The sequence below is a fragment of the Cyprinus carpio genome, chromosome A5 (assembly GCF_018340385.1).
Source record: "Cyprinus carpio isolate SPL01 chromosome A5, ASM1834038v1, whole genome shotgun sequence".
In the NCBI taxonomy this organism is placed as follows: domain Eukaryota; kingdom Metazoa; phylum Chordata; class Actinopteri; order Cypriniformes; family Cyprinidae; genus Cyprinus; species Cyprinus carpio.
This window is the reverse complement of record NC_056576.1, coordinates 2,845,791-2,859,754: the sequence shown is the minus strand read 5'-3', so window position 1 is coordinate 2,859,754 and position 13,964 is coordinate 2,845,791. Positions and strand designations below refer to the sequence as shown.

The 13,964-nt window shown below is 37.7% G+C and overlaps 2 long non-coding RNA genes across 2 annotated transcripts; both read left to right on the top strand.

Annotated features, from left to right (window-relative positions):
- Nucleotides 1-1,473: 1,473 nt before the first annotated feature.
- Nucleotides 1,474-4,383, top strand: LOC122142173. Its single transcript, XR_006158405.1, has 3 exons — nucleotides 1,474-1,683; nucleotides 1,983-2,120; nucleotides 4,178-4,383. It is a non-coding gene; the product is annotated as an uncharacterized LOC122142173 (long non-coding RNA).
- A 21-nt stretch (nucleotides 4,384-4,404) lies between these two features.
- LOC122142176 lies at nucleotides 4,405-5,304 on the top strand. Its single transcript, XR_006158409.1, has 2 exons — nucleotides 4,405-4,555; nucleotides 4,903-5,304. It is a non-coding gene; the product is annotated as an uncharacterized LOC122142176 (long non-coding RNA).
- Nucleotides 5,305-13,964: the final 8,660 nt, after the last annotated feature.

Below are 13,964 nucleotides of genomic sequence, written 5' to 3'. Positions count from 1 at the left end.
GGGTGAACTATCCCTTTAGCTAAGGTAGTAGTTTTTCCCAATGTGGTATTAGTAGTTACTAAAAATAGTTTACTAAAGTAACTCAATATTTTCTTTTACTAATTACGTTGTCATAACTCTAAACATTGTCTCTTTCCTTCTTTCCCTAAATCAGAGCAGACCCCTGTACTGCAGGATAAAACTGAATGTCGCCGCGCTGGACAGGTGTTTAATGGTTTTGTTCTGAGCAGGGAGGCCCTGACAGTGCTGCTGGATCTTCTGAGAAGGGCCACGATCCAGACCCTGGTGTTTCTCTTCTGTCTGCCAGCGGTACATCATACAGAGTGGTTTCCAGAGTGTTTGACATGTGCCTCGTTCCACTGTCACTGCATTGTCCTCCGAGTCTCTGAGGAGGTGCTGGCCATTCACCAAGAGACTGACCTCCTGAAGACCCCAGAACACACGGAGGCAGGGCTGCGCTCAAAACTGATGATGTTTTTCTGATGTTAAACCTAAGCTATGTTGTAAAAAGTACTTTCAGTAATGTATTGAACTTTTGGATTTAATGTGTAAAAAAATATATTTACAGGACAAAAAAATAAACATAGAATGTTTTGTAAGCTGCATTAAAAAAAAATTAAAAATGTACATAATTACTTCCCTTTTATTTACACATGTGAACATGCAAAATGTACAGAAAGTACTCAGGCTCATTTGCAAATAACTTACACTACACAAATGAATAATGCATACAACTTATTCATTTTTATTTTAAACTTGCATCACATAAATAAACTACAGAAATTATGTTTTTTCATTGACAATGTGACATTTAAAAATATATATTGAAAACTTGTAATGTACCCATTTGTTCCCCACTGTTTTCTTTTTGAGAGAAGGGTTAATAAAGAATTTATTGTCTCTCCCTGCTATCCTGTGCTCTTCTCTCCTCTGTCTCTCTGGAGTTTGATATAATCTCTGAGCTTCCTCTCACTCCCTCACCTGTCCCAGGACACTTGGACACTAAATGAGAGCAAATAAACCGTGCCTGTTAACAACAACAGCACGATGAATCGTCGCGCAGCTGTGACGCATTTGCACTTCAAATGCGCCCTCCGGAGCCCATGAGCTTAAGTTTGGGACACAGCTGTGGTCTTCATCCTAACTTGAACACTTGGGTCAAATACAGACAATACGTCATATATATATATGATCAAGTGTAAAGACCGCAAGTGTGGGATATTTGGACAAGGCAAATAACCCCATCCTCGTCTTTTCCTTTGCGTCCTTCCCTTTTTCAGGCGAGGTGAGGCGCATCTCAAACAAGCCTATCATGACATGGCATTCAGCTCATCTAACCCCAATCAAACACACCTGAACAAGCTAATCAAGGTCTTCCAAATTACTAGAAAGCTACGGGCAGGTGAGTTTAATCAGTGTTGTAGTTGACCGGATCTTGGAACTTTAAAACCCCAATTTTACAGCGTTTTTTATGTTACAGCAACACGGTTATTCGCTTTAGTTTTGTGCGCTTCGCTGTTTGCTCCTTCAGACGCACCAATTCAGTGCATTTTCCAGCAGAGATCTTTGTGAGATCGCAGGTCAGGAGGATGACAGCTCGAGTGTATTGCTCGTTGATTGCTGTTTTGTATTGTCTGTCCGGATACTTGAGCACTACAGACGCTCTTCCAAGAAAAAACACAGGTGAGTGAATCTGTTAACTTTATTACACCGCTTTAAGAAATGCAGACATAAGTGACTCTCACAGTTTTAGGGATGAGTAGTAGGTTTTAACACGTATTGCAAAACTTCTGATTTACAAATACTGAAACTGCACTCCCTGGCCTCCCCTAATGATCATCTTGATCTCAAAAAAAAAAATAAAAAAAATAACACTGAATTCAATAAGTTAAGCAGAGACTAAAACGGTATTTAAAACTTAATTTGAGTGAATAGAGATGTTCAGCATTCAGTGACGCTTTGTCTTGTGTCTGGAAAAACAGTAAAGCCCGGAGAGTGTCCACCCCAATCATCTGGAATGAAATCGTGTACCACGTCATGTAAAAGTGACTCTAACTGTCCCAACAATGAGAAGTGCTGCAGCAATGGATGTGGACATTACTGTACAGCTCCGTATACAGGTATTTGTTTCTATAGGTGCATCTCAAAAAATTAGAATATCATAGATGTCTATCTTTTGTAAGTTCAAAAAAAAAGCTGTCCTTTCTTATACTCTAGATTCATTGTGCACATTTTTTATACTCTAGATTCATTGTGCACAAATTGCTTTTTTTTTTTTTTTTGTTGTTTTTGGGTTTCAGCTTAGGAAAAAAAAAATCAGTATCTTAAATTGGAGTTCCATTTTGAGCTTGATTTAGTTTGATTAATTGAGTTTAAATACTGGGTACCTCCTGGGCTAGTTTAGAACATGCAGCCACAATTATGTGAAAGACACCTGCTTCTACAGTTGTCCAGAAGACGATCGACACCCTTCACAAGGAGGGTAAGCCACAGAAGGTCATTGCTGAAAGGGCTGGCTCTTCAGAGTCAGTCCCTCCAGGATTTCACGATTTTAATATTTTTGATAAATGACTGATTTTGCTGCGGCTTCTCAATTTGCGGCATTTCTTGTTTTGCAGTGGAAAATACCACAGACAACATTCATCTAACACTTATGACTTTTCTGACTTTGAGAACCACTGTAGGTCTCCAGACTAACGTTCGGCACCATCATTAGTGCCATTAAGTTCTACAGAAGGTGGCACTTGACAGTAAAGCACTCACCCTAATCACACGTACATCTGGGAGACATCTAATGTCTGCATTTAGATATTAGCTATAAGATGCATTTAAGAGTGCTTGTTCATCTGCAGTACATCTCTAAGATGTTTCCTGTCAGATGTCAAAGATATTTATTAGAATGTGTAAAACTGCTGAGACGTTTATCAGAGTACACAGCAGATAACTTCCAGATCTATGAAGGATGAACCAATATCATCACATTAAAAATGACTTTCAAATTCGGTAATACTTCAAGCTTTGGAGTGCTGGGAAAAGTTGTGAAGCATTTAAAATCACTCAAACATTAGACCATTTCTGCCACAAGTCGTTCCTGTAGTCTTACTTTTATTGATTCTGTGGGGAATACACTTCCAATTCTCCCAGCGCTGTGTATAACGGTGTCGTCTGATCAGGATCAGCCCACAGCTCAAGCAGAAAACCGGGTAGTAGCACAGGTTTGTTTATCCAATGTAGCTCTTGTAAATCGGTCATGAGAACGCAAGGCTGTTCATTCCATTTTTTGGAACTGCGAAACAACCTTTTTGACAATGTGCATTGCGACGACTTCACGGGACGCTTCTAAGGCCAAATTCTGTGGGGGGAAAAAAAAAAAATGACAAATTTGTGGTATTTTGCGACAATTTGAGTTTGCTTGATTTTTGTGAAATTCAGCAATCGCAAAATCCTGGAGGGACTGCAGAGTGCTGTATTGAAGTGTATTTGTGAAGTTGACTGGAAGGGAAAAGTGTGGTAGGAAAAGGTTCCTCGTTTTATCAAGTCCAAAGTCAATGCAGCCGTCTGGCAGGAGATTTAAGCACTTTATGCTTCCATCTGCTGACAAGCATTATGAAGATGCTGATTTCATTTTGCAGCAGGACTTTAGCACTTACCCGGTGCCAAAACCACTTCCAAATGGTTTGCTGACCATGATACTACTGTACTTGATTGGCCAGCCAACTCCCCTGACCTGAACCTCACAGAGAATCTATGGGGCATTGAGAAGAGGAAGATAACTAACATCTGACAATACAGAGGAGCTGAAGGCTGCTATCAAAAAGAAACCTGGGCTTCAATAATGTCTCAGCAGTGCCACAGGCTGATCACTTTCATGCCACGCCGCAATTAAGTAGTAATTCGTGAACCCCAACCAAGTATTGGGTGCATAATTAAACCTACTTTGGAGATCTTGAACGTCTTTTGTAAACCCATATTCTAATTTTGAGATTCACCTGTATTGTTTTGGTCAGTTATTAATTCATTTTGCCACTTGTTCTAGTCAAAAGTAGGTTTGAATTCATCCCTTAGGACTTGTATAACTCACTCCAAGTAAAACTTGTTTGTGCTTTGTTTCATGCTGTATATTGAAGTGCTGTTCAGTCATGCACAGATTTAAAACTGACTATCTGTGTCCATACAGTGAAGCTGGGTCAATGTCCCAAACCGAAGATTCAAGCATGTGCTGAAAGCTGTTTCCATGATGGCCAGTGCCCTGCCACACAGAAATGTTGCCCAACCACCTGTGGTCATGCATGCAGTGAACCTCGTGGTCAGGGAAGTGGTTGGGGAAGTAGTCAAGGTCGCGGAAATGTTAAAGTAAAAGGTCAAGGCAAGTGGTCAAAGAAAATGATCAGGGTAGTGGTCAAGGGTCGGGGAAGTGGTCAAGTAAAAGGTCAGGTTAGTGGTCGGGGAAGTGGTCAAGTAAAAGGTCAGGGTAGTGGTCAAGGTCGGGGAAGTGGTCAAGTAAAAGGTCAGGTAAGTGGTCATGCTCAGGGAAGTGGCTGGGGAAGTAGTCAAGGTGGTGGTGGTTGTGGTTGGGCAAGTGGTCCTGGTTGGGGAAGTGGTTGGGGAAGTAGTCAAGGTGGTGTCAATAGTGGTCAGGGAAGTGGCTGTGCAAGTGGTCCTGGTTGGGGAAGTGGTTGGGGAAGTAGTCAAGGTGGTGGTGGTGGTAGTGGCCAGGGAAGTGGTTGGGCAAAGTGGCCAGGGAAGTGGTTGGGAAAAGTGGTCCTGGTTGGGAAAGTGGTTGGGGAAGTAGTCTAGGGGGAAGTGGTCAGGGAAGTGGTTTTTTGGGGAATTGGTCAGGGAAAGTGGTTTGGGAAAGTGGTCCTGGCTGGGGGAAGTGGTTGGCGTGGGGAAGTAGTCAAGGTGGTGGTGGTAGTGGCCAGGGAAGTGGTTGGGAAAGTGGTCCTGGTTGGGGAAGTGGTTGGGGAAGTAGTCAAAGTGGTGGTGGTAAGGGAAGTGGTTGGGGAAGTAGTCAAAGTGGTGGTGGTAGTGGTCAGGGAAGTGGTTGGGGAAGTAGTCAGGGAAGTGGTTGGGGAAGTAGTCAGGGAAGTGGTAGTGGTAAGGGAAGTGGTTGGGGAAGTAGTCAAAGTGGTGGTGGTAGTGGTTGGGGAAGTAGTCAGGGAAGTGGTTGGGGAAGTAGTCAAGGTGATGAAAGTGGTCACTGAATGACTTTGCATAACACTTACTGGAGATCTTTTCAATTCAATGCTTTATTCATATGGCATGTTCTCCCCCCACAAATAAAGAATAAATTGCTTGATTTGAGTTGTTTGGTGCTTGTGTGTGGGGTTTTTTTTTTTTTTTTTTTTTTTTTTTTTTTTTTTTCTCCTTTTAATGGGTTGGCTGTTTTCACGAAACTGCTTTCTGGCATCAATGCTTTAAGTTCCTCTCCCTGAGACTCAAACGTCCCTGATTTAGATTGGATTCAACTTTATTGTCATTGCACATGTAAGGTACAAGGCAGCGAAATGCAGTATTTGGGGGACTTGATGCTAGGAATGACCCTAAAATCTGTTAATTTCTTGCATTTTTGCTCCAGTGGTTTTATGCATCTTTTGCATACTTTGTCTTATCAAGGTTCTTTAGCTGGTCAGGTGTGACCAATGCATCTGCCTCATGGGCTGCAGTCAGTTTCTCCTCCTGTACATGTCATCCACTTAAGTACAATTTTTAAAGCTGTACTTTTGAACTTTTACTATTAGGCCTGTACTATATAATGTTTTGGGAGTGACAAATGCAAGTTATGAGTCAATTCTGTGATTGACGTTGATAAAGCAACGGACCAAGCAAAACATGAGAATGCATGATTTAGACTAAATTCAGAGTAACAACTGCAGCAAGTCTGTTGGCTGACTATATTTAGCAGCTTCTACAGTTAAAGACAATGTAGTCTTAATTTTAAGAATACTTAATGTTTATCTGTACCATTAGCAATCAAACTTCTACAGTAGGATTGAGAATTCTATCAAATCAAAATCCATACTCTTACACTTAATGCCTTTTGCCCCTCCCCAAAGACTTCCAAACAAACTCTTAAAAGGAGTACTTGGCAACAAAATGAATGGGTGTTCAGCAGCAAATTTTGTATTTGATTCACTAACCAGATACGTGTCCAAATTCTCAAATCCATTCACACAATTGTCTTTAAGCAAAAAAAAATAAGGACAGACAAGCACGCAATTGTTACATAACTACCCATCTAGAGCTGGGGAGCCAGTAAGAAAATATCTAACGAAAAAAAAAAAACCTTTGAGAGAGAACCAGGGCAATTCAACCTCCCATCCCAAAATCAACACAAACCAATTCAAATTAATATCTTCTTCAAATAAAAAAAGGAAAGTTAACAAACAGTAATCTCAAAGAAAGTGTTGACATACATGGGGAACAAAGACTTCAAGGGCCCTGTTCTTTGTACCTCACTTAAGTCTAAGATTATTTGAAAGATGGCAGATCTTCTAATCATAACTGATCTCTGGCTTATTTGGTTCTTCAAATTTGCGTCTTTGATTAAAATATCTTGGATTAAGTTGTCGAAGATTACTGCGTGTTCCCCGTAAAGGGCAGATGTATCGATACTTGAAACGACGATCAGCAATGTAGTGATTGGTTGGCGGCAAGACAGCAATGTAATGACATCTGATTAAATAAAACACCTGACGAAAAACTTGAAAAATTTCTGCACCTTTATAAGGTAACAGCCAAATGAACAAAACTACATGAATGTTATACTAGAAATTAAATGTGCATAGATTTTTTTTTTTTTGCATGATTCCCAATTATTTATATTCACTATTATTAGTATTTGTACAGGCTTTACATTTTTAATTCAATGTTGTAATTAGCAATTCATGTAATTTTATCTTTGAAGCAGATTTGTTATGTGACAGCATTAAAGTTTCTAGTTCACCCAAAAATGAAAATTAGGTTGTGTTTTACTCACACCCGAGGCATCCTAGGTGTATATGACTTTCTTCTTTCAGACGAATCAGTTTGGAGTTATATTAAAAATTGTCTTTGATCTTTCAAGCTCTGTCATTGCAGTCAGCGGGTGTTGCATTGCTTCAGCCTACAAGAAGTGAAATAAAAAGCGCCCTTCCATTTAAAAAAAAAAAAAAAAAAAAAAAAAAAAAAAAGTCTGTTCTTTGTATAAAAAAAAAACAAAAAAAACAAAAAAAAAAATCCATATTCAAAACGTAATCACTTTAATCATTTTTTTTATACATTTATACAAAAAGTAGCCTACATAAAAGTACAGATCCACCACTTATATTTCTATTCCTTCCCGTCATCATCCGATCACCCTAAGCATTACCAGACTGATACCGGTCTCGTGACGAGGGACAGAGAAAGAAAGCAAACAAAACCACATCTGACACACATGTATGCAATTATAACATACATCGAATCGTAGGCGCGGGAAGTGAGGGTGCTGCCAAGCCCCCTGTTTTTTTTCTGTGGGCAACTGTTTAACTGTCGGAAACAAAAACAAAAAAAGTGCAAGTAGCTGGTATTGTTGGCGGATTGTGATTGTGCTAGTCAACAATACAAAAGACGGCTTCCAGTCGTCAAATTCAGTGGTGTAGATGGTTAAAGCGTGTGTCATTTCTACTCTTTTGAACGCGATGAACCTGGGCCTTTTGGCGAACTTTTTTTTCCCCCCCCTTTTCAAACTTCAAATCACATCAGAAAAGCCATTTGTTTTTAATAAAACTGAAGAGAAAATCATCAAAAAGTTGAAAAAAGTATTGGGTAGGATTAGCGTAGGTGTAGGGAGGGTTTTTTCCCCAATAAGGTGGCATCCATTTAATAATTTGAATTAAAAATTTACACTCAATTTGCACTCAAACTCATACTGGTTTATAATGTATTACAATGCTGAGGTGCATATAATTGCAACTATTTGCAATAAGTAATTAGCAAAATATCCTACTATTTCAATCGTTGCCCCCCCCCCCCCCCCCCAACAATTGAAAGATTTTACTAAATATTTGTTAATTAAAAATATTTTCAACTCAAAAGTAAATATGCACATAATGTACTTTATTAAAAAATATATTTTACTGTTATTTATTGTAAGTAAATTAATAAATAAAATCAAACTTACTAATAGGCTTTCCCAATCTTATTTGCGTAAGAAGTTGGCGCGTGATGAATCTGCAGTTTGGCGGATAATAGCCTATGCTTGCCTGTTGCATGCTGTTGCATGACATGAATGGATATTTAGTGGGGGGGGGGGTTTTGTTGTTGTTGTTTTTTTTTGTTTTTTTACAACATACAACAACTGCAGAGGAATCTGTACCTAACCAAAATAAAGACAGATGAAGCTAGATGCCCGACTCCAGACCCCGACAGAGTCATTAAAGGTTGATCCATTAGACGCTCCCTTAGCAGCTCAGTGTTTTACATTTATGTCCAGAAAAAGGACCCAATTTACATCCAAATGTAATTTAATGCACACAGAACACAACCTAGAAATATATTTCAGAATATAAACTGCTTAATCGGCCATTTTCAGTAAGATTTAACATTACTAAATGTGTTTGTGTGCCTGTGCGTTTAACTTGAATAATGTCCAAAAGATATCTGTTTTAAAGCAGTGGGTAATTCACTGTTGATTTGATTTGTTTAAAATCTACTTTGCGATTCTGTTGGCGAACATGTTTATGGTGCATTCTATTCAACCTGTTTATTGCTAGTGCAGCAGAAATACACAGCGCAGCCTTTACAAGTAATTTGCGTGCAATGTATATGGTTGCCATGGCAACCTCACGCTTGCTGCTTTTAATGGTACATGGATCGTGACTTTGTACATTTACTACAGAAATGCTAAGATGTATTTAAAAGTTTGACTAACCAAATCGACTGGCTGAACTGATTCACTCTGACGCAATCGTTAAATAAAACCAAACCTCCTCGTTTCAATTCAAAGACTAACATAATAGCTGTACAGCTCTTATAGTTAAAGGAACATGGGCTTTTTTACACACGTGATGACCTTTCACCTGACGATCTCATCCGGGACTATCACTCACGTTAGGCAATGAACACAAACCTGCCCGAATAAAGTACAGGGGGACGAATTTACATTTTATTAAAATTAAATATTTATTATTAAATATTAAAAATGCAGCTAACGTAGTTCTACACACAGCAAGTTCTTGCTCTTTGACTGGGAAAAATTTAAAGGGCGTCAAGGGGTCTTGTCTTTTGTTATCTGACAAAAGATTATTAATTCTTTGAACTATTATCACTATTTATTTTAAAAAGTCTTGTCATTTGGCAATATCGAAAAAAAATTATGTAAACTCACAAATCTCTTATCTAAAAATGTAGATGATTTACTTGATTGTGAAAAAACAGAACTGGCGGATGTACAACACATATTAGATATCATATATAAACACAAAGCTGAGGGAGCATTAATTAGATGACACAGGAAATGGATTGAGGAGGATGAACAAAATTCTGCATCACTGCATCATTTGACTAGAAAGAGAACAAGCTAAAAATATCCAAATTAAAAAAAACTCATGGTTGATAGCAATATTACTGAGGACCCAAAAAGTATTGCAACGTTCTGTGCAAAAAATTTATAGTGACTTATATGCTTCTAAATTATCACAACAACGTATGAATGCCTTTTTTTCAGTCGGTACCTAACATAAAAACAGTTGAGAGTTTCAGATCAGCATTTTTGTGATGCATCTATCACATTAAAAGAGATTGAGGAAGCTATTAATTCGTTAAAAGCCAAAAAATCTCCCAGAACAGATGGGCTTAGTTCAGAATTTTATAAGATGTTTAATGATATTATAGCCCCTTTTTTTTAATATATTTTTTTTTTATGAAGTATAGAGAAAACATTACTTCCAGCAACGTTATGGCAAGGCGTAATAACTTTTCCTGAAATCAAATAAAGTTCCCCTCTTTAAAGATATTTGGTGTCCGGTCACACTATTGAACAATGCTTATAAAATACTAGCTTTAGTTCTGGCAAAAAGATAAAAAAAAGTTTTGAACTCATTCAGGGTTTATGCAGATAAGACACATTTCTAATAATATACATTTAGTATCAGATATGTTGGACTATTCAGATTATATATAAATAGTGATGGTTTCATTTTCTTTTTAGATTATTATAAAGCTTTTAACACATTGGAACATGCTTTTTTTTTACTTTAGGCTCTTGAAAAAATTGGCTTTTGCAATTTATTCTGCAAAAAAGATGCTATACATCAATGGAAACAGCTCAATCTGTAATGGTGCTTCACCTAGAATCTTTTCAAATCGAGGAGTTAGACAAGGTTGTCCGGTTTCTGTAACTCCATTCCTTAGCTCACATATCAATAGTAGCTATTTGGCCATCACAATTGGAAACACTAAAATAATAATTAGTCAATTAGCAGTCGACAGTTTTATTCACAAATGATTATTCACAAATCCCTGTAGCATTGGGTATTCTCCAATCCTTTTCTGAGGCTTCAGGGTTAAATTAAAATTGGAAAGAATGAAAGAAAGAAATTTAAATCTTAATTTGAATTGCTGTCAATTAAAAATGGAAAAACAGTTTTTAACATATCTTGGGATACAAATAACTAAAGATGAGCATAGGTGTACAGTCAATTTTAAACCCATTAATCGCAAAAACACAAAGAAAATGTAATTGCTGGTTACAAAGGGATTTGTCTTTAAAAGGCAGAACACTACTATTTGGCTTATGCATCTCAATCTCTCTTTGTGGATAAGCCCATGTGGAAGTAAATGAATGATGTCTTAATTAAATTATGGAAAAACAAATCTCATTATTTGAGAAAATCAGTAATTATAAATTCCAAAACGTGGTTTGAATTTCATTTATTTTGAATCCCTTAAAAATACATTTAAAATTATTTGGCTGAAGCAGTACCTATCTAAACCAGCTTCTATTTGGAACGTTTTCCTCAACTTGTTTTCTCACAACTTGGTGGTATTCATTTTCTCTTAATTTGCAATTATGATATAGCCAAACTCCCTGTCAAACTTTCCAATTTTCATGGACAAGTTCTCTCAGCATTGGCCTAGGTGTTTTATTTGGAATGATAAAAACAGTTTAAGAACAAAACTCTGTACTATGGTAACTGGTCTAGTAATGGTTTGGTTTTGGTGCAACGGTTATTTAATGATCAAGGATTTTTGCTCAGGTATTCAGAATTTCTTTCCAAATAACAAATACCTGTAACTCCAAAAGAATTTGCTGTGGTAATGGGAGCTACTCCCTCTGGTTTGTGTATGCTCCTTAAAATGTCTCGGGTACATATGTAACCCTCGTTCCCTGAAGGAGGGAACAGAGATGTCACATCGGTAATGACCGATGAATTAAGATCTCGCTTGGAGACCAATCCACTTCAAGTGTAACTAAATGAGCCAATGCACATTGGCATGTGATGATTGCATCCAGCTACCGCTGATCACAGCGTGAGCATAAAAAGGTAGCAGGTGCAACGCATACCAGTTTTTCGCTGAGGAGCCGTGGTGAGGGAGGAGGAGTTAGCATCCACGAGCGCCACCCCAACGTGCTTAATGCCCAGACACATGAGGCAGCGATCGTGACCATCATCCGGCACCAGGTAACGACCGCATCCAGAAACACACGGGTGATGCATTGTCTATAGCAAGACGCAACATCGTCTTTAAAAAGACGCACACCTGAATGCTCTTTTAGAGAAAAAAGCTCTTTTAGCATGCTAAAGTGCCATACCACCAACACCAAGAGCGCGCTGAACTCATTCAGTCCTCTTCTCTCAGTAGAGTATTCAGGAGTGAAACGATGTGATCGCTCGGCTCCAAAACGAAAAGCTGGTATGCGTTGCACCTGCTACCTTTTTATGCTCACGCTGTGATCAGCGGCAGCTGGATGCATCATCACATGCCAATGTGCATTGGCTCATTTAGTCACACTTGAAGTGGATTGGTCTCTCTAAGCGAGATCCCAATTCTTCGGTCATTACCACCGTGACGTCAAGAGTGACAGACTGAAAGGGAACTGTAGTTTCTCTTCAACAGTTACTGCATCTTTCCCTAATCCCTGTGACACTCCTGTTTTTTGGGTTTGTTTATTGTCAAAAGCCAAAAAACAAGATAAGATCTTTATTTCTTGGGAATTTGATTTCTGCTCCACCTGTTTCCTTTTTTGGAATAATGTATGTGATAACCTTAACTGTAAGAAAGTCTGGTCTCTACAGCAAAAAAAAATCTGTCTCACAAACAAAATGAAAGAAGTGTTTTTTAAGTTGATCCATAGGTTTTATCCTGTCAAGAAATGTTTACAAAATTTTAGAGCTGACATTGAGTTAACGTTCTTTTTGTTTGAATGGTGATGAAACAGTGGTACACTTATTTTGGTCATGTCACTATACTCAGAAGTTTTGGAGTGATATTGATTCTTTTATTAAGTCTTTTATTAAGATTTTACCAGACTTCTCAGTACAAATGAGGAATATTATATTTTGGTATTTTAACTTTGGTATTTTTTTATTTTTATTATTATTAATAATAATAGCTATTAATTATTATTAATAGTAAAAAAAATTCTTAAGCAATTTTACATTCACAAAAGCAAATTTTCAAACTGTAAACCTGTCTCTGTGGTCTTTTTAAGAGAAATGGAAAATTATTTGAATGTGATTTCGGTGTCTACTAATAAGAAAGCTATAAAGACTCTTAGAATTTGCTCTACATTTCAAGTCTTCATGTAAGGAATCTTATGTAATATAATGGCTCTCTATGGTGTAAGGATCCACCTGCTGGCCCAAAAAGCGGAATCCAGCGGCCTGGTCAAAGGTTTAATGCATATTCTGTCTTTTATTTGCGCTTCTGAATTTATCAGGATTTAAACTGCAACTTATTTAAGACAGTGATAGTCAGAAATCGAAATGGACTCAATTGATGTGCCCCATGCTCCATCTATTAAACCTTTCGTATGAACAATCCTGAACACAGATTTGAGGTAATACCTTCGCTTTAATCTACTAGTAATAATGAATTAGGAATAATGCAGAATAAATCAAATATAACAATTTATTATCAGTCAGGTAAAATTGTATCATGTCAATTACAAAATGAAAACAATTAGAAGACAATTTAGAAAGGATAGTGTAATTGTAAATCACATTGTAGTTGTGTTGCAACTTTGCTTCTGCACAAAGACACTGTAGCCATATTGGGAACGGCCAAGTGATCCATGCAGGAGGCACACAAATTTAACATAGTCACACATGTAACAGTTATCCTAATTTAAGACACATGGTCTAAAATGCAAATCAGTTGTAAAAACATAAAAGACCTTTTGGTTCTTTAGGTTCCAGTGATCACGTCAGGGTCACAACTGGCTGCAGATAAACATTCACAAAGACCCCTAAAGGGGGACACACCCCCTTCACAGCAGAACACAATTCTACAAAAGTTTTTTCCAATCTTTCTTGTAATACAAGTGACTACTGTGAAATTGAGACCATTTTATCAATTGCACAAAGACCTTTAAAATGACACCAAACATGAAAAGTTTACGATCATGAATCCTGAAGATATAGTCAATGTTTTATGTGAGCGTAACAATTGGAATTGGCGGAATTGGCTAGGCCTATATGCACGGTTACTTCCTTGTTTTAGATAAGCCAGCTCAGTCATTTCCCTTCAACTGTTAAAATCAGCCGTCTAAAATCTACATAATCCATTCTCAATTTGAAGAAAAGTTTTGTTTTTCTAAGAGGACCTATATAGTGTTTCAGGAATGACAAATGCAAGTGTTAAAAAAGTATACGAGTCGATGCTGTGATTGAGAATGTTAAAGTAAGGATGAAAACAAAAATCTGACGAGTAAATGAGCTGTGCATGAAATGATTTAGACTAATTCAGAGTAGCTTAACAAAACTACAGCAGCAGCAAGT